General features: G+C 36.5%; 1 long non-coding RNA gene across 1 annotated transcript; it reads right to left on the bottom strand.

The window, feature by feature from the left end:
- Window positions 1–496: 496 nt before the first annotated feature.
- On the bottom strand, window positions 497–21023 carry LOC119867281. Its single transcript, XR_005383030.1, has 3 exons — window positions 20649–21023; window positions 999–1076; window positions 497–662 (listed from the first exon to the last, which is right to left on the bottom strand). It is a non-coding gene; the product is annotated as an uncharacterized LOC119867281 (long non-coding RNA).
- Window positions 21024–21837: the final 814 nt, after the last annotated feature.

The raw sequence follows: 21837 nt of genomic DNA, 5'->3' as shown, positions 1-21837 counted from the left end.
TAAATGACCCGTGTTTTTGGTTTTAAGTATTGTGACATACGTTGACACAATTTGAGGTCTAGAATGTGATGTTTTTGCATAATGGTGCCACCCCATGAACCCTAAGAGAGGCAAAATGGGTTCCAGAAAGAATAAGTGCTATGTATTAAATTCATCAAAAATTATTTTCTGTAAGATCAATTCTCTCAGAAGACTTCTGAGATCTTTGCATTTCAATGTCAAATCATGCTGCTAACTGCAAGGTTTGTGTGGGCATTTGGGAATTGAAACGAACAACTCAAGTGGGTAAGCATTTAGCCTCAATATGGACCGATAATAACTCCAACTATAAAAAGTAAGTGGAGGGAACCCCTGCATACTTTTTGTTTCTAATGGAATGGTTGAGTGACAGGATTGCACATTGTCACAATAACACAAATGCTGCCCTATACTCATTGACCTTAATCCAAACACTCCGTAATGAACCTACTTTTCAGAACGTTGATTATACCATTAGTTATATTTGAAGGTTGTTAGTTTAAATCCCGTTGATTGCCTTTAGATGTGCTGCTTAGCTTTCTGATAGTACACATTTTTTTTACTCCGTAGGAGTTCTTTATTAAGGTAAAAAATCATTCAGTTTTTTTCTGCTCTCCAATCAGGACCAATCAATATCCCTAAGACTGAGAAAGGAAAACAAGATTACAGTGCTGCATATTTCAGGTTGTCTTATGGTGTGTGTGTGTGTGTGTGTGTGTGTGTGCACGAGCGTGTATACAGAAAGAGAGAGTGAGAGAGAAAAAGAGAATACGGCCAATTAAGTCCATAAATTATATCGTGATTATGGTTCTAAGAAGTAATGTATGCTTTAAGAAAAATACTTCAATATAGCGTAAAAATGGAATCAATAGTTGACTTTTTACTTATTTTAGACAGTTCAGTTTTTCCCAACGTTTTAAATTGAAATTTTTCTATACCTACAAAAATGTTGGAGGAATAGTACCATTGAACACTTGTACCTTTCACGTAGTTCACAAATTGTTAACAATTTGTCAGATTTTTTGCTGCATTTCATGTTTATCTCTCTGTTTTCTTTCCTTAGTAAAAAAAAATTGAGATTAAGTTGCAGATCTCATTATATTTCTCCACTAAAATTTGAATACATTTCTCCATTACCACAATACCATGGTCACTCTTCCCAAATTTAAGAATGATAAATAAATAAATAAATAAATAAATAAATACACACACACATACGTATGTATGTATGATATATATATTTATATAATCGTTCAGTATATGGTTAATATATATGTCTATATTCATTTTTTTTCTTTTTCTAATGTCTTTCATGACATTAACAATATTAAAGAATCTAGGTCAGTTGCCTTACAGAAAGTAGCATATTTCATCTTACTTGATTGTTTCAACATTAAATTCAGAATACACACTCACACACACACACACACACACAAATGCATTTTGCAAGACTATTCTAAACAAGGTGTTTTGTGTTTTCCATTGCATCATATTAGAAGGCACACGAATGTCAGATGGTTTCTGTTACCAGCAACGCTAAATTTTGATCACTTGGTTAAGGTGATATCCACAAGTCTCTCCATTTCAAAGATATAATTTTACTCTTATAATTAATATGTCATCCATTGGGGGTGATATTACTAAATCATTTCATCTAGGTTTTAACATTTATTTGCATAGAACTATTCAAATTAATTTCTTTATTCCACATATAAATTTAATTATCAAAAATTATCTAACATCATGAATTTTCACATCATTCCCTTATATGTTCCTAATAAATTCTGACATGTAGCTTCCTTTTTATCTATATCTATATCTAGATATAGATATAGATATAGATATAGATATATATTTAGGAATTCTTCTATCTCGTTTATGTTTAATGTTTGTTCCAGTCACTTAGTAAAGAGATCATAAATTTCAAATAGGAAGACTTTTGTTGTTATTATTAACATTATTTCATGGCTTCATGATCACAGAAATGTTATTTTTATTGTTTGAAATTTGTGGAATTAATTAGGTTTTTCTTTGTTGACCCAATGCCTACTCAGTTTTCAGGAGTGATCCATGTATGACTGAATGAAACAAAGGAAATGAAAGTACACAGATTAAGATGGAGCAAGTGAGCAAGGAAGTATATGTGTATACGAGACATTTACTATCTCCCTTCCATGAAGAGGAATGTTTGTAGAGATGAGATTCATAAGGGTCTAAGAATCCATCCTTTCCTCACGAATTTCTTATGGGGTTTTGAAACAAAATCTCCGTGTGGTATCTTGGCATGATTCATCTAAAGCTCATTAAAGGCACATAGTTCATGTGACAAAGTTTTGTCCTAGCTCTGATGGGCCAATCTTTACAATAGGGAGTAATAGCTGAAACCCAAGACTATTTAGTGCCTACCTCAGGCCAGATTTGTGCAGGTGGCAGATTTTTGTCATAAAAATTGAGGAATATTAAGGTAATACTTAAGTATTAAATTGGTGAGATTAAATATTTCTGTAGTCTCAAACATCTTGGCTTAAAAATATTTAAGATTGTTTCTATGGTAGAAAAGAAAACAAATGAATATTTCAGAGACTGGAAGAATAGTGAGGGGGTAACAACAGACATTGATCAAAATAATGTATTCTTGGTAACCAAATATTTCAGTAATTTTTTTTCTGAAATAGCTTTACTATGGCATCATCAAGTAATCTGGCTTCTCAAAACTGGATTTATAATAGTTTTTAAAGTGACAATGTTTAATAAAGCCACTGAGATTGAAAATGAGCAAAAATAGATTGTGTAGCATCATATGGCCATTCAAGCTAATTACTTAGGAATAATGTACTTTGCCAAATGATATGAATGATTTATGCCATATGGCTGCTGAGGGATTCTTTAATATATCAGAACAGCCTATCTTTATGAAGATCACATGCTTTATTGTTAAAAAGTTTTACTGAATTTGTAAATCCATTTTAAATAGTAAGTGTTCCATCTTATAATGTTTTCTTATAAGACAATATAGGCTATTAATGCTAAGAATGTAAGTCACACTGTGCCATCATTCATAATGCAAACATAAGAGCATGGCAAACTTAAATGAAATTTAATATTAATAAATTAAGTGGAGTAAATATTAATTTAATGTAATTTAAAAGAAACAAATTAATATTGTTTATTCAGGATCCTCACCAGTATTTACCAGACCACAGAGAGTTTTCAAAGAGTCAAATGTTTACACCATCCAAAAACTATTAGGAGATACTGACTGAATTTAGGATAATGGTCTCTAATAATAGGAAAAAATCAAAATAAAATTTCATTTTATCTTTAAATAAAATACACTTATATAGTAATAAAATAAGAGTCTTCAAATTAACCACTACTGGTAACCGTATTCTAGTCAAGAAAAGAGAATTGAAACCTAATCATATAAATTATTCAGGAGAGAAAGTACAATGTTGAAGACCCCATCCTCCTTGGAGCTGGGTAAATTAACCCCTCACTTTAGCATTTCCCAGAGGATATCCAAGGCTCCTTAAGTCTGAAATCCATGTTAGGACGTGACATTATGACATTATTGACAGCACCACTGAGTACAGGATACCCTTACTGAAACTTTGGTCAAAGTTACCCAATGCGGTTCTTCTTTGTCAGTGATTCTGGTCTTTCTGGGGAAATCACCTATTTATTACTTTCCCAAAGCCACGAGATCACAAGAGTAATGATGAGAGTCCTATTCTGAGTACAAAGAAAATAAAAGGACCAGGTGGTGGACTCACTGTCTGCTTGCTCTACCAATGAATTGCAGAGAGGATTTTAGAGGGAGTCAGAAGCATGTGTAACAAATGATGTTAAGCTTTGTAGAGTTTGTAAAGAGTCTTCATAGACTGATTGGGAGTTCAGCTTATACTGGGGGACTTTCCATGAGAAACAGGAAATATTGGGGCACCTGGGGGGCTCAGTGGTGGAGTGTCTGCCTTTGGTTCACTTCGTGACCTTGGGGTCCTGGGATCGAGTCCTGCGTCGGGTTTCCTGCATGGAGCCTGCTTCTCCCTCTGCTGTGTCTCTGCCTCTCTCTCTGTGTCTCTCATGAATAAATAAATAAAATCTTTAAAAAAAAAAAAGAAATAGGAAATATTCTCTCTCTTCTGTTGTGGAGAGTAAAAAGAAGACTTAATATCCAAATTCTTACAACAGTATGTACGTAACTTTAAAAAACATATACATAAAGCAAGAGAAAATATAGGGAATGGGCTTTGGATTCTGCCAATATGGTTCAAGTCTCAGCCTGGTCACTACCTGGAAAATATTGTATTAACTCTACTTGTGTTCTGGCTACACATTGAGCTAATAATTATGAGGTTGTCAAAATTAAAACGCATTATGAGTGTAAAGAACTTAACATATTTCTTGGCATGCATTATGGCCTCAGTATATAGTAACTTTGATTAAAACTGTAGTTGAGGGGTGTCCGGGTGGCTCAGTGGTGGAGCGTCCCTGCATGGAGCCTGCTTCTCCCTCTGCCTGTGTCTCTGTATGTCTCTCTGTCTCTCTCATGAATAAATTAATAAACCTTTAAAAAAACAAACTGTAGTTGAATGAGTATATTCATCCTTCAAACCACAGACTTACATTTATTCATTTAATAAGAGAGTCCTCCCAGTGCCACACACTCCCCAGACACGAGGGGATACAGCAGCGGATAGGACAAGCTACCTCTGCTCTATAGAGCTTAGAGTTAACAAATGAGAGACATTTAAAAAATATTAACACAAAATTATATTTGCACAGCCACAGAAAGTCCTGAAAGGAAAAGATTACAAGATGCTCTCCAAGAGGGAATACTAGATCAAATCTGGATAAGTGCTCCAGGACTTCGAGGACCAGATTCATTTGATAAACTTATTAATAATTAAGTTTTTCCTGTTCAAGTCCCTGAACAGTGATAAAGTGGCATTTGTGAATCCTTTCTAGGTTAACTTTGTGCTCTAGTACTAGATATTGCATTTCAGGGGCAAATTTTATGTAATATATACTGTGATGGGAGTGAGAGGGTTTTTACAAACTAGCTGGAGTTTGGTTAGGTGTTTATAATCACCAGCTTGGAAGAGATAGGCCTTGGCTTTATGAAAACATTTTGACTTTTGTTACCGTCCTTGTTATTGTGTTGTTGTTGACAGTCTTATTGTTGGTAAAGAGTTCAAATGGCCAATTACCTTGGGAGAGGCTTTAGCAAAAAAGAAAAATAATAATAATAATTAATTTGATCTGCATGATAAAATGATAGAATATTGTGCTTCTAAAATAAGCAAGTGGGGAGGAGAAAAGGACAGAAATTTGAAGACATGGACAATTCAGAGTCCAATTAAAGACTCTTTGGAGATAAGAAAAGAGAAATTTCCTAAGCTGTCCTATGTTTAAATGACCAGTTAAATTTGAAAAACAACGTTATCTGCCTTTTAGCCCAAAGTGGTTTCTGATTATGTGGAGTACTCACCCTTGTGTATCACCAAACTTTCAATAGAGACGATCATAAGAGTATTGTGTATCTCTTATTTCGGGTAATAAAAAGGAAGCTGAGTCCCATACTCAGTTTAGAGTAAGGAAGGATCAAACATACAAAGGAAGCAGGATTGTGGTGAGAAAGGAGGGTAGAGTAACACAGCTCCCCTTCTCTCCTGCCTTCAAGACCTCAAAGACATTAGTAAGGGAGGAAATGAAAATGGGTTCTTAAATAAGTTATTAAGATACTGGATGTAAAGATCACCATGAAAGATTGGAACACATGGGGATACTGGAGTTATAAATGAATTTAAAAGCACTCACATGTTCTGCATATAATTTATTAATAAAGAATTATTTATGAAAAATATTAAAAACATGTGAGATAAATATTTATATTTAACACCAAAACAAATTTCATTGTCCAGTGGACAGATGTATTAAAACACACACACACACACACACACACACACACACACACACTGGCACAAGCACTCAGACACATACACACACAAATATAGCCATAAAAATAGGACAGATGTACTCAAGAACATTTGTAAAACTTAAGGCAGTGTGTGAAAATTTCTGCTTGAATTTCACACAGAAACTGCTAAAAAATAGAGTGTAGACCTTGTATGAACCGCATTTTCTACTGTCTCTGATACCTGGGCCCTCCAGACCACAAAAGGTTAACCTAACTCCTACAGACAGCATCAGACTCTCCAGCGGGCGTGCCATTCATACGCAAAGTAAGCCATCCACCGGGCGTTCCTTCTCCTTCCTTCTTTATTGGACTTTCACTTGGGGCCTCTATCCCTGGCCCTAATCTCCTCACAGGGCTGGTCTGAGACAGCTAAAGGCAATCCCCTCACTCTAGAGCCTGGCAAAATTTTTCAAATTTGTTAATCCCGAATCTGATTGGATTGCTTACCCTGCCCTGCCCATTCCTTCCCAGGAAAACCATTATAAAGTCTTTCCCTGGAAATTCCCTACTCTCTCTCAGCCTGTGACTAATACTGGTGTTCTCTTGCAGGGCCCTGCGTGGAGTGGAGCGATCTCCTGCTCCTCCGAACTGTGAGTCATCAATGGCAATCATTTCCTGACCTGCTGGCTTCACCATACCTGAATAATAATAAATCCTACATCCGCAGACAGACCTATCTTAAATAGAGTAGTCAAGAAAAGTCAACTTAAGTCCATTATTCCATTCTTATGGATCCATCAGCTGATCTTTCTTACTCTTCAAAGCAACACAAAGGAATATATGTAAATAAAGGTGTGAAATCATACATTAAATATCAGTTAAAAGGAAGATAGCTAGGAAAATGTGAAAAGAAAGCCAATCTCCTTTGAATCAATTGGCAATTTAGCATCATTTAAAGAACTAGTGGCCATTTTTCCTAATAAGTGCCCTGGGAGAAAGAATAAAAAATGTGCAAGTGCTGCTCTATATAAAATTAGAGGTTAAATTTTAAAGTTTTTTTTTTTTTAAATTATTAATTAGTATAGATTGGAGCAGTGCTGTGAGGAAATGCTAAAGCATAAATCCAATTGGTTCTGGATAGCAAGATATTCAGCAAATGGAAACAGAGCTAATTAAAATGAAAACCATTCCTTGAACAAAGGCACTATGAGATGAAGAAGCACGGCCATTAGCAATGGAAATTAAAAAAGATTTTAGTTATAAACAATTTTTCACTTGACCAAGTATAACTATTGCAAGAATTTATAATATTTGTCATTTTCAAAGATCGGCATTTTAGTCAACAAGCTAATATTAAATCAATCAGCAACAGTAAAAGCAGATTTTATACACTCATATGACATACATAAGAATTCTAAGATCAGGGCATCGATTAGATAAAAAAAAAACAACAACATCAACAACAGAAAACAACAAAACAAAACTCGTTCTGTTTGTCCATTTAACTTGCCTAAAATACTGCCATTTCATGATTGGTTCATGAGGTGGCCACACACTGAGAATGCCTAATCTGTAGCAGAATTACTGAGATGTGGTATTTTTCTATCTAAAGAAGCTATCCTATTAATATTATTGTACAATAGAGCAATTTCTGCCAGTGATATATTTTAAATACTACAATATTGCTAGAGGGACTTCTCTCATGGAGAGAACTGTATTTTGATGAAGAGTAATGCGTATTTTTAAAATATTGATTACTTCAATTTTTAAGAATATTTAAATAACAACTAAGAATAAATCATTTCTATTGGTTTCCGGGTGTTAAATACATTATTCAAAAGCTAACCCTGATCACAATAAGAATATACTTTAACATTTACTCTGTAGCATTGTACTGTTTATTTGTAATTTACAATTACCAGAGATATATTTTGCATCTCAAAAATCTATAGAAATGATATTAGCTGTGGAGATTACATTCAGAAATCTGGCCTGACGCTTCTAGATTTCGAATTACACCCCCACTATTTAGTAATTACTTTTAGGAAAATTTTCTAACCCAGCTGGATCTAATTTCTAAGGATTACAGAAGTACCCATCTCTTGGGATTCTTTTTTAGGTTTAAAATGTAAAACACCTCATAGCTAAAGCTGTTTAAACTCTTCTTTTATACTTTGCCACCCCCCCCCACCCCCACCAACGTGGTGTACACAAGCTCAACTTCCAAAGCTACACCTACAGTTCTCTTTGTGGCTTTCAATGGCTAAGCCCTCCTTACTTCCTGCGTGGCATGCTGGGTGTGCTAGTAATCAATCAAACAACCCTCCACGATGACTCACAGAATTGGTGTGTAACTATTCCCCTGTTCTCATTTGTGTTTACCTAAGTACTAGAAAGTCAGTGGAAAAAATCTCTAGTTGTTTATGGTATAAACTGGTTTATGAAAAATCCCTCCTCCCTTCCTTCCCCTGGGTCATTTTCCCCAAACCTAGATTCACGTGGATTCTCGTCTCATGGTCAGCATGTGGGTGGCCTCGTACTAATACAGTCATTACCAGAAGTGGTCCTAGAAAAAAACAGATCTCCAGCATAAGATTTTGAAATGGAAACAAGAAAGCTACTGCTGTTGATAAGTAGAGAGTTAATAGTATTTATCATGCAATAGCATTGAAATTAGTAAGATTTTCCCAGGTGGAGGAATTAGGGTAGAATACGGGTAACAGGGGGATATATTGGTTCATGCAGTAGCTCTAGTTCTCTGAGTTACATAATACGATTATTTGTTCAGTGTAACCCAAACAGTGAAGACAGGGAATGACAGACTCCAGTTGGCCAACCACCAAGGCAAGACATGAGGTGAAAACCAGAAAGCACGTATGGAGGCTTTTGAAAAGCTAGACTTCTATGATTGGAGACAGACTGGTCTGAACCTTCCACCCATGACTTTAGAGTAGCTTAGTTACAAGGGAGGATGAGATAGACTGGTACTCCTGTGTGAGATCCAAACTCAAATGTACAACTGCCTAGTGGCTGTATGATGTCTCACTGGCTGACGGTGTTTCCCTGGGGGATGAACACATTTCATTTATTAAAGGAATAAGGAATGGCCTATTGGTGGATGGGGAAGGACAAATAATTAAGACAGTGCTATCAATCCACTGTAGATCTGGATTGAGTGTACATAGGAGATATTTTAAGGGAGATAAGCTCTCTATTGTAATGAATGGTGACAGAACTCCAGGGCCACTGAGGCCCCTTGGCAATACCAGTGAAGCACGGTGGATATGTTCCTCGTGAAGGACACTCCTCACTGTGATTGTGAACAAGAAGCTCTGAATCACGAAGGCCTGTGACAGTGGCTGATAGACCCTAGTATTCCAAAGGCAGTGAAAACTGCCACCAGTGGTGATTTTATGTGACTTGTATAAAGGGAAAGGGTCGAGACCTCATGAACAAAAGGCTGAGCTCAGTGGCTACATTGTGAAGTCATGATCTTCAATCCAGTTTACAGATCTGAGACATTTCCTTAAAATGTGAGAACATGATGATATAGAGGACAAAACCCTTTGATGAGAGACACTTCGCTGCCCGAGACTCCAGTTTCTCCCCCAATGAGCTGATCAACATTTCCCTCATCCCCCCCAAAAAGCCTTTTTTTTCTGGAACTGGAGAAATAAAGAGATCTTTTGAGGAATAATGGATACAGTATCACCCTACACTACCCTGGTTCTTCTGTCAATTAATTAATCAATTTCAGACAGAGCCGATTTTACAGCAAGGGAAGTTGTCACCGATAAAGAAGGGCATGATGTAATGACCAAGGGGTCACTTCTCTAAGAAGACATAACAATTCTTAACATGTATGTGCATAACAATAGGGCATCAAACTATGAGAGGCTAAAACTGACTCAAGGAGAAGTAGATGAATCTCTGATCATAGTTGGAGACTGTATAGTTGGAGACTCTCTGAGCTGGACAGACCCAGCAGGGAGAAAATTAGTAAGGACATCGTTGAACTCAACACCATCACTGAAGTGGATGCACTTTGCATCTATATAATACTTTGTCCAAAAACCCCAGAATAATCATTCTTCTCAGGTGTACATGAAATAACTAGACCACATTCTGGGCCATAAAACATGTCTTTTGACATTTTTAAAAATAGAAATCATGCCGTGTCCACTTTAAGGCCACAAGGGAATTAAACGAAAAATCAGTAACAGAAAAAGAATTGGAAAATCGTGAAATATGTGGCGATTAACAACACACTTCTGTATGACGGAAAAGTCGAAAAAGAAATCTCAAACGTGATTTAAAAACTAGACTAAATGAAAATGAAAACCCACCTTCTCAAAATTTGTGAGAGGCAGTAAAAGCCGCAACATCTTGAAAAATCATTAACAGGCTGAAGAAAATTTAATTTTGTGGTGGGTCAGAATAACACCTTCAGAGATGTCCCTACCCTATCCTCTGAAACCCGTAACTACATATGATACCTTACTTGGGAAAAGGAACATTGTAGATGACATCAAGTTAATAATTTGGGTTGGGGTGATTCTCCAAGTGGGCCCAATGACACCATGATCATCCCTCTTTGAGGGAAGCAGGAGGGTCAGGGGTGGAGACGTGACACCTAAAGCAAGGGTAAGTGGTGCTTTCTGAAGGTGGAGGAAGGGACCACGAGCCAAGGATGCAGTCAGCTTCTAGCAGCTGGAAAAAGCAAACAGGCTGCCCCGTAGAGTCTCCTGGAAGAACACGGCCCTCAATTCCTTGGGAGAACTATTTAAAACTGCAAAGGGTCATCTTGCAGAGAGAACGCTGATTAGCCCTACAAACTCTGGGTATTCGTAGTTTATATGTCCCCTTGGCATGGTCATTGCTTCACGTGTTCTTATTCAGAAGTGTCCTCCGGGACCTCTCAGTAGCTGAGCTACTGGGCCCTTAGCGATAACAACAGTTCCAACATGCCAACATGTTCCCAATGTCTTTTGTACGGTTTCCAGGTTTTCACAATTCAGTCCCTGACTTCACTCTGACAGATCACCTTTGAACACTCAACTGCCTTGGAAATTCCAACATCCTGATCACTACACCCTAGAGTCAAGGTTCAGCCCTTCCTGCCTTCTGTCCTGTAAGATGGGGGCTTCTTTGGAAGCCACTGGAGCTTCAGGGCAACTCTCAGTCTCTACTAATGGGTTTTCAATTGTGTGATAATGACCCTAAACTCTTCATTACCTTCCTACAGCCTAGTACCACCATCCAGTGCCAGTGTCCTCCCATCTATCACACCCCCTGTGGCTGGCAGGTCATTCACCGGCCAGGAAGACTGACCTCTCAAGTACTAATACCTTGCTGAGTCATTGGCTTGAGCAGGATCCAAGAATAACAACAGGGCCTTGACTTGGAAATGGATGTAGGACGTGAGGAAGCAGAACTCCCACCAGCCCCATCCTCCCAGTTTGTGCCTCTGAACAGCATACTCCCAGGTCCGCCACAGGGAGCTCCAGGCTTCTCAGATTCTTGGGCTAGTTTGGTTTGAGTTGATAAGACTGTGCTCTGCGAATGTGCTTTTTCCCGTAGATATCAGCCAAAGATAGCTCATTTCAAAGCACATAAATACATACCAGTATTTTACCCCTGTGAATGCAGTCATGGACACTAATTTACATAAAGTATAATATTTGTTATTTACTAATCCCCAAATCATGTATTCTTGACTGAAGAGTTACAGCAGAAAAAAAAAAAAAAAAATCCCTGTAATCATGTGCACTTTCTTTCCTGGCTGCTGTATTAAGCTGTTGAGTGGCTCTCCGAAGATCTGGGAATGTTGAAATACTATTGCAGATTTTTTTCCATTTTGTCCAACAGAAAATGGCATAAATAGGCTGTTTTTCATTCTCTTTATTCCATTTACCAAATAATTGTCTTTTTCTTAATCAACCTTCCTTTCGAGCTTTGGTTCATTTTTATTGTGTGAAAAATAAGCAGCAATCCCTTAGACATTGACTGCAGCAGTTTTTATGACTATGCTATGACCCCAACTCTTTAATTTGTTTTGCTTTTAAGCATTTGATGAATGATTCTAAATGGGTGTTTTTTTCTTCCTATGTATATGTAAAGTATTTCATGCTGTAAAATGTGGTGGCACAGAGGATAGATATCAGCTGTTTCAGGTTTTCCTTTTCTGGGAAAGTGTTTTGCGGTGCTGTCAAATAACTATCCCAGACACATTTCCATGTCACCAGGGCCTAATAATTTGTTGGATTTTAAGAAATTCAAAGGTCTTTATTTTCAGTGACTTGGGCAAAATAAGCTAAAATATATTAGGAAGAAGATTTCCTTTAATTTAAAATTTGGAATTTATGATGGTCCCATTTTTCTTCCCCGATAGGAATTTTTTTTCCATCCTAAAATACTTACATAACATGCATGTTTCCATGGCTCTCTTTGGTCTTTCGGTCTCCAAAAAAAGAGAACTAATATAAATCGTAAATATTATTTCCAATAGCAGAGACTTACTGGAGTAAATAGGTTTCAAATGAGTTTTTGAACTTAGAGGGTGGAGTATTAGCAAAATGGAAAAAGTAAGATAAAGTGTAATGGGGCAATGCCAGAAATGTTCAAGGAAAGCTGCGGTGACTCATATTTCTGTGAAATCCAAGGCCTTCAGTGCTGGTGAGTATAGTTGGGAAAAAAAAAAAAGGAAGCATCTAGCAACACAGCTTGCTTAGGAAACCATACATAAGGCGCAGTTGCTGGCATGTAGCAAGTAGAAGGCTAGTGGTGGAAATGTGTCCGACAGGATGCCAGCCACTTAGCAGGTGTCTTTTCATTTGATCTTCATGAGAACCCTGTGAGATAAATATCTCCATTTGGAGATTTTTTTTGTGTGTGTTTGAAAGGACTCTTAGAAAAATAAAACTTTGCAACTACAAAGTGGCAGAAAAAAAATAATGTAATCGAGTTCTTTTAACATGTTTGTAATGTCTGCCGACTTCCAACTTAGGACTTTTGACCCAATGTGATAGTCAAGTACCGATAGAATTGTATCTGTGTCATGGAAATAGCTCTGGTCCTATTATAGGAAGGGAAAAGGACTTGCAATATTCTAAGCAAGAGATCCTGAGTATGTGAAGCATGACTGGGCAGTGGGTAACATGTTTAGATGTTTTAAAAGATGTAGTCTCTGGGGATTGCTATAATTGAACTATTTGCAAATTTCAAAGAAACATGTAAAAAATAAAAATAAACTGAGACTAGTACTGAGAAAGTGAAAGAGGCTTTTCTATCTGTTTGGGTGGAGTCAGATTATACATAGGGATGTGTCAGGTGGGTGAGTAGAGAGAGAACATTCTAGACCTGAAGCATAGTCAACTCAACAATAAGGAATTCTGATACAGTAAGATTCTATGTTAATCTAACAGATTTCTTTTTTTTTTAATTTTTTTTATTTATTTATGGTAGTCACAGAGAGAGAGAGAGAAAGAGGCAGAGACATAGGCAGAGGGAGAAGCAGGCTCCATGCACCGGGAGCCCGACGTGGGATTTGATCCTGGGTCTCCAGGATTGCGCCCTGGGCCAAAGGCAGGCGCCAAACCGCTGCGCCACCCAGGGATCCCAGATTCTATGTTAATCTAATTGCCTTTTTAAGATACTCTTTGATCTGAAATAGTTTGTTTTAATTTGTTTTATTGAATTTATAACATTTGAGAGGAGGGCTGTGGATATAATATCTGTATCTGGATTAAAAGCAAAGTGCAAACTTTGTGAACATGTGAAAGCCCAGTTTTTTGGGTTTTTTTTTTTGTTTTGTTTTGTTTTTTTGACATGTTTGCTGTTGTAGCTATTGAAGTCTTGGTGTAATATATATAGAGAAGTATTTTGGACTGGAAAATACAGCTCTATAACATTTCCAACTATTGGCAAAAAAGAGAAAAATCAATTTTAATTTTGTTTTGTGTCTATAAATAGGAAGTATTTGTAAATGTGAAGTTTAACTTGACATTCTCCAAAAGAAAGTTAAGAAAAGTCCAACTTTTCTGAAAGTATTTCCCATGGATACAGCCAATATTATTCTTAGATTTGAAGTGTTGCTTAAAAGAAAACACATCAAAGAGAATTTTCAAGACCCAAAAGAGAGAAGAAGCAAAGCTTGTGTGAGAGCATTAGGAGAGTGTTGGGTGTAGTGGGAAAAAAAAAAATAATAATAAATAAATAAAATAAAGAAATACAATATCATTAAGTATTATTTTTTCTCTTATTAGTAACATAGGAAACAGTATCTGGTTAAAGAAGAAAAAATAAAAAATAAAATTTAATGTGTAAATATGAAGCAGGATATAATGGATTCCTTAAAAAGAAAAATGACTTCTTCCGGGAAGAAATAGATTTATGAGTGAAATATACCTAGATCATGTATTAACTGAAGTAGTTATCGCGACTATTTTATTTATACTTTATACCCCTTGAATAAAGCTAAATGATAATACCCAAAACTAAGTAACATAATTGTAAACAGGAAAGACAGAGTTGTTTCTATCCGTAATTGCATAATTGCAGTGCTAGCACACTGCTGAACAAAATAGTCATATACCATGAACCATGTCTGGAATCCACAGAACCAGAGCTCGAGGCAAGAGCTCACCTGAGGGGAATTTATTTGGAAGTCAATCACAGGCAGCAGGCCTGCATAACTAGGCAGAGCGAAATAGGGAAGGAGGAAAAGGCAATTAGTAAAAGCCAATAAAGGATTATTATAAAGTTGGCTACCACTGTGGGTAATGGTGTACAATCCTACTGGGAACGTCTGAGTACTCCTACAAAATGCATTTCAGAATTGTCTGCCGAGCAATGAAAGGGAGAATCATTTATCTATTGGCTCTTAACTCTTACTGATTAAGGATTGCCCTGGAGCAGGGGAGGAGGAAATTCATCCTTCTTAGAACCAGTTTAAAAATCCGTGAAGGTCAAGTGAGCTCCAGCAGGTATCCACCTGTCTGGAATCATAGACTTCTCAGGTCATGGGCAAAGTGTGTATGGTACATACTTGAGGTGAGGCAATGAAAGCTCCAAATGGGACAAAGGCCGCACAAAACTGTGTCCTAGAGCTGTGGCTGACATCCGATGAGGGATGAGGCCCAAGCAGATGTGAAGCAATGGGGAAGTGCCCCGGGTCTCTTCATGCCCCTGCAGGGACTATTATCCCTTCCCCAGTTGAATTAAGTCCATCACCAAACCCTTGATGTGGATATCACTAAACTCTACAGGAGACAATGCAGGAGAACTAGTAGGACAAATTCTATTAATTTTGTCCTGTATTCACTCTAGTAGATATTACTTAAAATCGTGTTTTACTTGCATTTTAAAAATTTTATGTTGTAGTTTTTGGTCACAGTTGTATTTGGAATTCCATTATAATTCCTTTGTGTTCCAAATATTGTGTAGAGACATGTATCTTTTCCCAAAAAGAAGACATTTTTTATTTCTAATGTTTTAATTCCTTATTTTAATGTACCGTATATGGATGTATTGTGGCGAGTATGATATCTGGCCTTTGATCTCCGTTGAGTCTTTATTATCTCTTCATAATAGGGAATTTGTTTACAAATACCTCTAACAACCATATACAAAGTTAACTCTGGTAGCATGCTAGAGTATGAAGATAGATCATAAGCTGGATGTCACGTGAAAGGTCAAGTTAGCCAGATGGTTTATCCACTTAGTAAATCCTAACTGAGGAAAAGGGAGTCTAAGCAACTTGTAAAGGCATTGGAAAAAAAAAATTGGGAGAGAGACTCTCTAGTTGAGGAATTTAAAAAAAAAAAAAATTAAACACAAAGGACTGCAGGTGCCAAACAACTGGAAGCAAAGAAGTGGTTCAGTGTTCAGAAAGCCAAAGGCGTGGCAAGGCAAGAACAGAGTTGGTCAGAAGCCACATTTTGACGGTGCATCTCAAAACTGCAAGGACAGTGCTGTCTGGAAGGGACCTTTTAGGTTCTAAAAAAGATCACGGTCAGTCTCCAGGCTTGTCCCCCCACCCCCACCCCAGGATCAATGCAAGCTTGAGATCAGGTACCTGATGAGCACCTGTATGCTTGTAGTGAGCCAGACTTTTGCTGAATAAATTGTGATGTTGTCACCTCAAGTAGTTAACACACTTAAATGCTGAAATCTAACTCTGTCTAGTGAAGATGTAGAATGTTTTGCTACTTTTATATTAATATAGCTCACATTTGGGGAGCACTTATTTTGTTCCACATTTTGTATTTTAATTCTCTCAACAAATGTATGTGTTGGATGATATCTTCCCAGCTTTATAATGCAAAAAAAAAAAAAAAAGAAAGAAAGAAAGAAAGAAAGAAAGAAAGAAAGAAAGAAAGAAAGAAAGAAAGAAAGAAAGAAAAGAAAAAAAGATGCTCAACTCTGTGAAGGAACTTGTCTACATTAAAACAGCTAGAAAGTGTTAGAGGAGGATTTCAACACAGGAAATCTGACTTAGAGCTTGGGTTCACTTTTATGTTGCGTAGATATTTACCGCAATGTCAATAACAAAAAAATGTTATTTTTTGCTGCAATGTGATAAAAAGTTTTTTTTCATATAGATAAAGATACAGATTTTTATTCTGCTACATTTCCAGTACATCAGTTCTATAAGAGAAATAGCTACAATAGTGTGTGCTGGGCATATTAGATATAACTCTCCTTCCTTGATCCTGCTCAGTATTTTCCACGTTTTAGAGATAAGGACATGAGACCCAAAAAATAAATTTCCCAGAGTAACAGTACTATTAAGAAGAATAGGGGGAAAAAATATGTCCACATGCTTAAGCTTTTACTGCTTTGCCAATATGAGAAGAATCTACACTGGATGCAGCTATTCTGGGCATTACCTTTTGTCTCCATGCTCAAGAAGTGCGGTGGAACCACAGACTGGATGCTGGGCAATCATCCAGCAAGACAATGAACATAGAAGAAAGAGCTGCTAAATGCCATTACCAGAGCCATGTTAGAGGAATGAGTCCACTCACATATTTATAAGACTTATCAGCCATGAGCCAATGGGAGTGCGTAGTGTGTGATCCCCAAAAGCATGACAATAGGAAAGGCTTTGATTGAGAATTACATTCTTTCTATCTCCCAGCCTTATGGTTCCCAATGATGTTAAACTGAGGATTTATAAAATACAGAATTTTTTTTTTTGCTCTTTTCCACACTAAAAAGGATAAACTAAACCTATAAATAAAAAGTGGTTGGTTTTTGGCTTGTCTAGTTCCAGCTAAATGGTCTGGGTTACTCAATTAACTATGAGCAAAATGATAATCGTCTTACAGTGATTCAACACAGTGGAACAAATTCTGTTCAATCAAAAGAAACAATTCATCTAGTGGAAACTTTTCTAACTGGCTTTTTTGCTCCAACCTAAAATCCTTTTCACTGCTTCCATCTTGGCTGCTTATGAGACTAGTCAATCCTATCTATATCTTCTACCTGAATGAGACAGCATAGGCTTAAACTGGGCTCAGAAAATATTTTAGGTAAAGAGTTAGGGGGTAAATACTTTTGGCTTTGAGGGTCACACAGTTGCTTTCATGACTACTCCATTCTACTGTTGTAGCCAAGAACAGAGATGATATGTAAGTGGTTGATTATGACTCGGTTCCAACAAAACATTTTGAACACTGAAATTTGGATTTTTGTATAATGTTCATGTGGCATAAAATATTATCCTTTTTTGATTTTTTAAAATTATTAAAGTAAATATAAGAATCATTCTTAGCTTGTGAGTAGTATGAAAGCAGGCTGTTGGCTAGATTTTTGTCCCTAGGTCATCACTGGCTGACCATTGATTTAAAGAATCAAATATAGAGGGGCAGCCCTGGTGGCTCAGTGGTTTAGCAGCGCCTTCATCCCAGGGCCTGATCCTGGAGACCCAGGATCAAGTTCCAAGTCAGGCCCCTTGCGTGGAGACTGCTTCTCCCTCTGCCTGTGTCTCTGTCTCTCTCTGTGTGTCTCTCATGAATAAATAAATTTAAAAATCTTAAAAAAAAATCAAATATAGAGAACAAAGTGATGGTTACCAGAGGTGAAGGAAAGAAGGGAATGTGTAAGAGTGGTGAAGGAGAGTGGGAGCTTCAGGCTTCCAATAATGGAATGAATAATGAGTATGAAAAATACAGCATGGGGAAACTAGACAATGGTATTGTCAAAGTGCTGTATGGTGACAGATGGTAGCGACACTTGTAAAATAGCATGACATATAGAACTGCTCCTTAAACCACTATTTTTACACCTAAAATTAATATAGCATTGCTTGTCAACTATACTTCAAAAATACAATTATATAAAAAAATAAAATTGAAGAAAGGAAACAAATAAGATCTTTTATTCAAAAGGACTAATGCTCAATGTTGTCAGTTGTTACTTTACAATTTGTCAAAGACATTTTAAAATAAGAAACGGGTTTGGTGCAGTTAAGTAACCATAGGAAGACTAGTTTGACTCTAAGAAAGAGCAAATGTGTAGTGTGAGCAAAGTTATATAAGTTATTCGCGTTTCATTGATTGTATCTCTAATGGTTTTTTTAAACTTAAGCAGGTGCATAATGTGTCTGTATCCTTATTAATCTTAGTTGTGAGAATTACACTAGGATTTGATTAGAAAATATTAGAGAAATGGGGAAATTATGAATACCCCATGTATGAACGAAAATTCTGTTTCTATTTTCTATTATATTACATAGAGCTATAAATTGTTTATTTGTGTAATGGATAAAATATTAAGAAATATGTACAATTCTGGAGATAAGGAAGAAAAGAAGCATTATTTCAACTGCAATGGTTATATATATATATCTATATATCATAATTTCCATTCTCAGTTACTTCAGCACAATAAGGGAAAGAAAAAATCGACTATGAATATAATAAATAGTAAAAATGTATTTGATAAAAGCATCAACATATAATGTGTTTGGAACATCATTATGTCATAAGCAGTGGCAACTAGTTAATTGTGAGAATTCATTTAAAAAGATTACGATTCCAAGGAAGTCAGAAAAAGAGCCAAGCCCTCAAAGAAATGGAAAAGTACTCAGAACATAGGATGTAAGCAACTTCTACCTGAAGAACATATTCAAAAGCAAGTATTTAGTGAAGAATTTTTGAATAATGAAAACGCTGACAAAAGATCTTCCTTTTACAGAGTGGAGACATTTAAAATAATGTCTCCCTCAATCCTTTGGGTTTACTTCACTTTGTTCTTACTATTAAGAACCCAGAAGAATTGAAACAAACAAACAAAAAACCCACAAAAGGATTCTTTTCTGATCTGTTTGAGTATTTGGGAAAGTAAACAAATCTGTATCTTTGTTAAGTAACCCTTTTCTATCTCACTGATGAGCTGGAACCCTGACACAGTGGAAAGCCAATATCTGAACACCTGGGAATCCTGTTCTCCACTCCCGGGGAATCCAATAATCACATCCTTCTCTTCTAGATGTACTTAAAATAATATGTAACATGGTCAGGAACGTGTGGATGCTGGTTAGGTTGGGGCTTATAGGAGATCTAGGCAGAAAGAAATTCCACCTGTGTTCTAGAGTTCTTTTCTACTTCATGATGAGCGGTTCAAAACACATTGTACACCTGAAACTAATATAACACTTGTATATTAACTATACTGGACTTTTAAACATTTTTAAACACAGAAGCTAGCTAGGAAAAAAAAAACAGTGCATTCTCTGTAACTGTTGGGGCATCCCCTCTGTCAGTTATGAGACACTCTTTTCGGATTTGCTTTACGAACCAATTTCTACTTAGACATATGTTTCTAAATGGTCTGTGCTAGCAACAAAGGTATTTAAGGAAGAATTTGAGCATCTTCTAGCTCTTAGTTTCACCATTCAAGAAAGTGTCCTAGTGACCTCTTTTAGCTAACCCTCCATGAAATGTAAAGAAAGTCATCCTCCTCCGGTAATGGATGTAAGACCATGAAGTCTATTCTTATTCAAATATATGTGAAATTTGCAAATGGACTTTCACCTAATTCAATGAAATCAGCTTCATTGAAGTTAGATTCTGTTTGGAATCTTCCATTGAATTCTTGAATTCTGTGCCAAATGGCTCTTTGGGACCACATCTGCATTCTTTATTGACAAGGAACACAACCGTGGCATGATACTTTATTTTTAATTAGAAAGGTGGGTGAAGAACTGATCAGGAAAATCCAGGAGGTTTACTCCATTTCTTAAGAACTCTCGGGAGGTATTTGGAACCACAGTTGCCGTTGATCTGTGTCATTTGAGGCTTCTTTGATGAATATTGTCACAATGCCTTTTTTTGTCTATTCACTTTGAGTGAATGCTGTTATGTATTAAAGCTCAACCCAATTCTAATGTTTTGTTCTAAAATATGTCCCCAGAAGATATCTGAATGTTGGATAAAGGCCTCCCTTTATTCCAAGGGGAGCTTTTGAAATATCTAAAAAAAGAGCTTTGGAATTTTTCTAGGTTTTGGAGGAGCCTCATTAATGAACAATGATCAGTCTTTTTCTTTTTTGGTACATACTCCAGAGTATTCCATTCCATATCAGTAATGTAATGGCTTGTGAGGTCTAATTATTCTACTTATAATCAAGAAAAATGCCAAAGAGTGATGTGGTCATTGTATACGAATCTTCCTTGCTCCCCCCCAATTCATATGGAAACACTTACATTGCCTGGGAAAACATCTCCCTCTGATATTAGTCAGGATGGTGCATCTTTGGTGAACAGTTGCCGTCATGCTGCCTTGGCCTGACCCATGGATGTATCTAGTGGTGTAAATTAGATCTGTGGGTTTTCTCTTCCACTTTTATAATGTAAATGCTGTCTCTGAAATAGCTATCTGGCTTCAGAGAACATTGGGAAATATTTCATTGATGAACATCTTGATATTTCTTTTGCCCTACTTGATAATGTTACTGCTGGAATAGTTTACATCTCAATAATCATGGTCAGGTACGTTGTGTTTCTCTTTTCTTCTGAGTCAAAGAACCATGTCTTATATTTACCATGGATTAGTCCCCCACCCCTTTGATAGCTTTAGAATCTGGACAATCATATCGTTCTGTTTTTGGTGCCATCACAGAAGTCTTTATTATACTTCAATTATTTCCTTCCCCCAAAATACAAATGACCTGCCCATGCCCCCATAGAAGAAACACGCACTTGGACAGAGTCTTCCTCTTTCATGCCATCTAAAAATACATTTTCATATCTCATTTCTGTATTTCATGGAACAACTCCAGGTTCCTGGAAATCATATAAGAGTGCGGATAAATGCTTGCTTATCGTGTCTGCCCTAATAGACTTTGTTCTTACAGGTACCTACAAAAGTTTCTGGCCAGAATGAGTATCAAGTCCTTTAGAACATTTCATTTAGTTTTGTTCACTAGGTTTTAAATATGTTTTACTTTGATTAGCAAGCTGTTATTTCTCTTCAATTTATTTCTTTTCTTCCTCCAAGAGTGTGCATTTTTGAGCCAAATAAACTGTAAGTTTTGGCAAACAAAAATAGACTTTTTTTGTCAAAATGTAGAACATCTCCTAAACAGTAGATACCTCAGGTTATTGTAGCTTCTAAAACAAAATACTTGTTGGTATTATTTTTAGTTAATTTATCACTTACAGAGATTGCATGGTTTCACTTGTCATAAAAAGTGTAAATGTTTTTTCCCAGATTCTTACATTTAAAAAAACTATGCCAAAAAAGGAGAAGGAAGAGAAGGAGTAAGAAGACAAAGAGGAGAGATTCAATATTGGATAACTGAATTACTTACCCAAATCACCACAGTCTTTCCTATTTTATATTTAACTTTTGATTTCTTATACCTGCCTAATGAAGTCCCTCCATGCCATCCCA

Source organism: Canis lupus, chromosome 33 (genome assembly GCF_011100685.1).
Source record: "Canis lupus familiaris isolate Mischka breed German Shepherd chromosome 33, alternate assembly UU_Cfam_GSD_1.0, whole genome shotgun sequence".
Classification (NCBI taxonomy): Eukaryota; Metazoa; Chordata; class Mammalia; order Carnivora; family Canidae; genus Canis; species Canis lupus.
The sequence above is the reverse complement of the archived record's forward strand: the minus strand, read 5'-3'. Positions and strand labels throughout refer to the sequence as shown.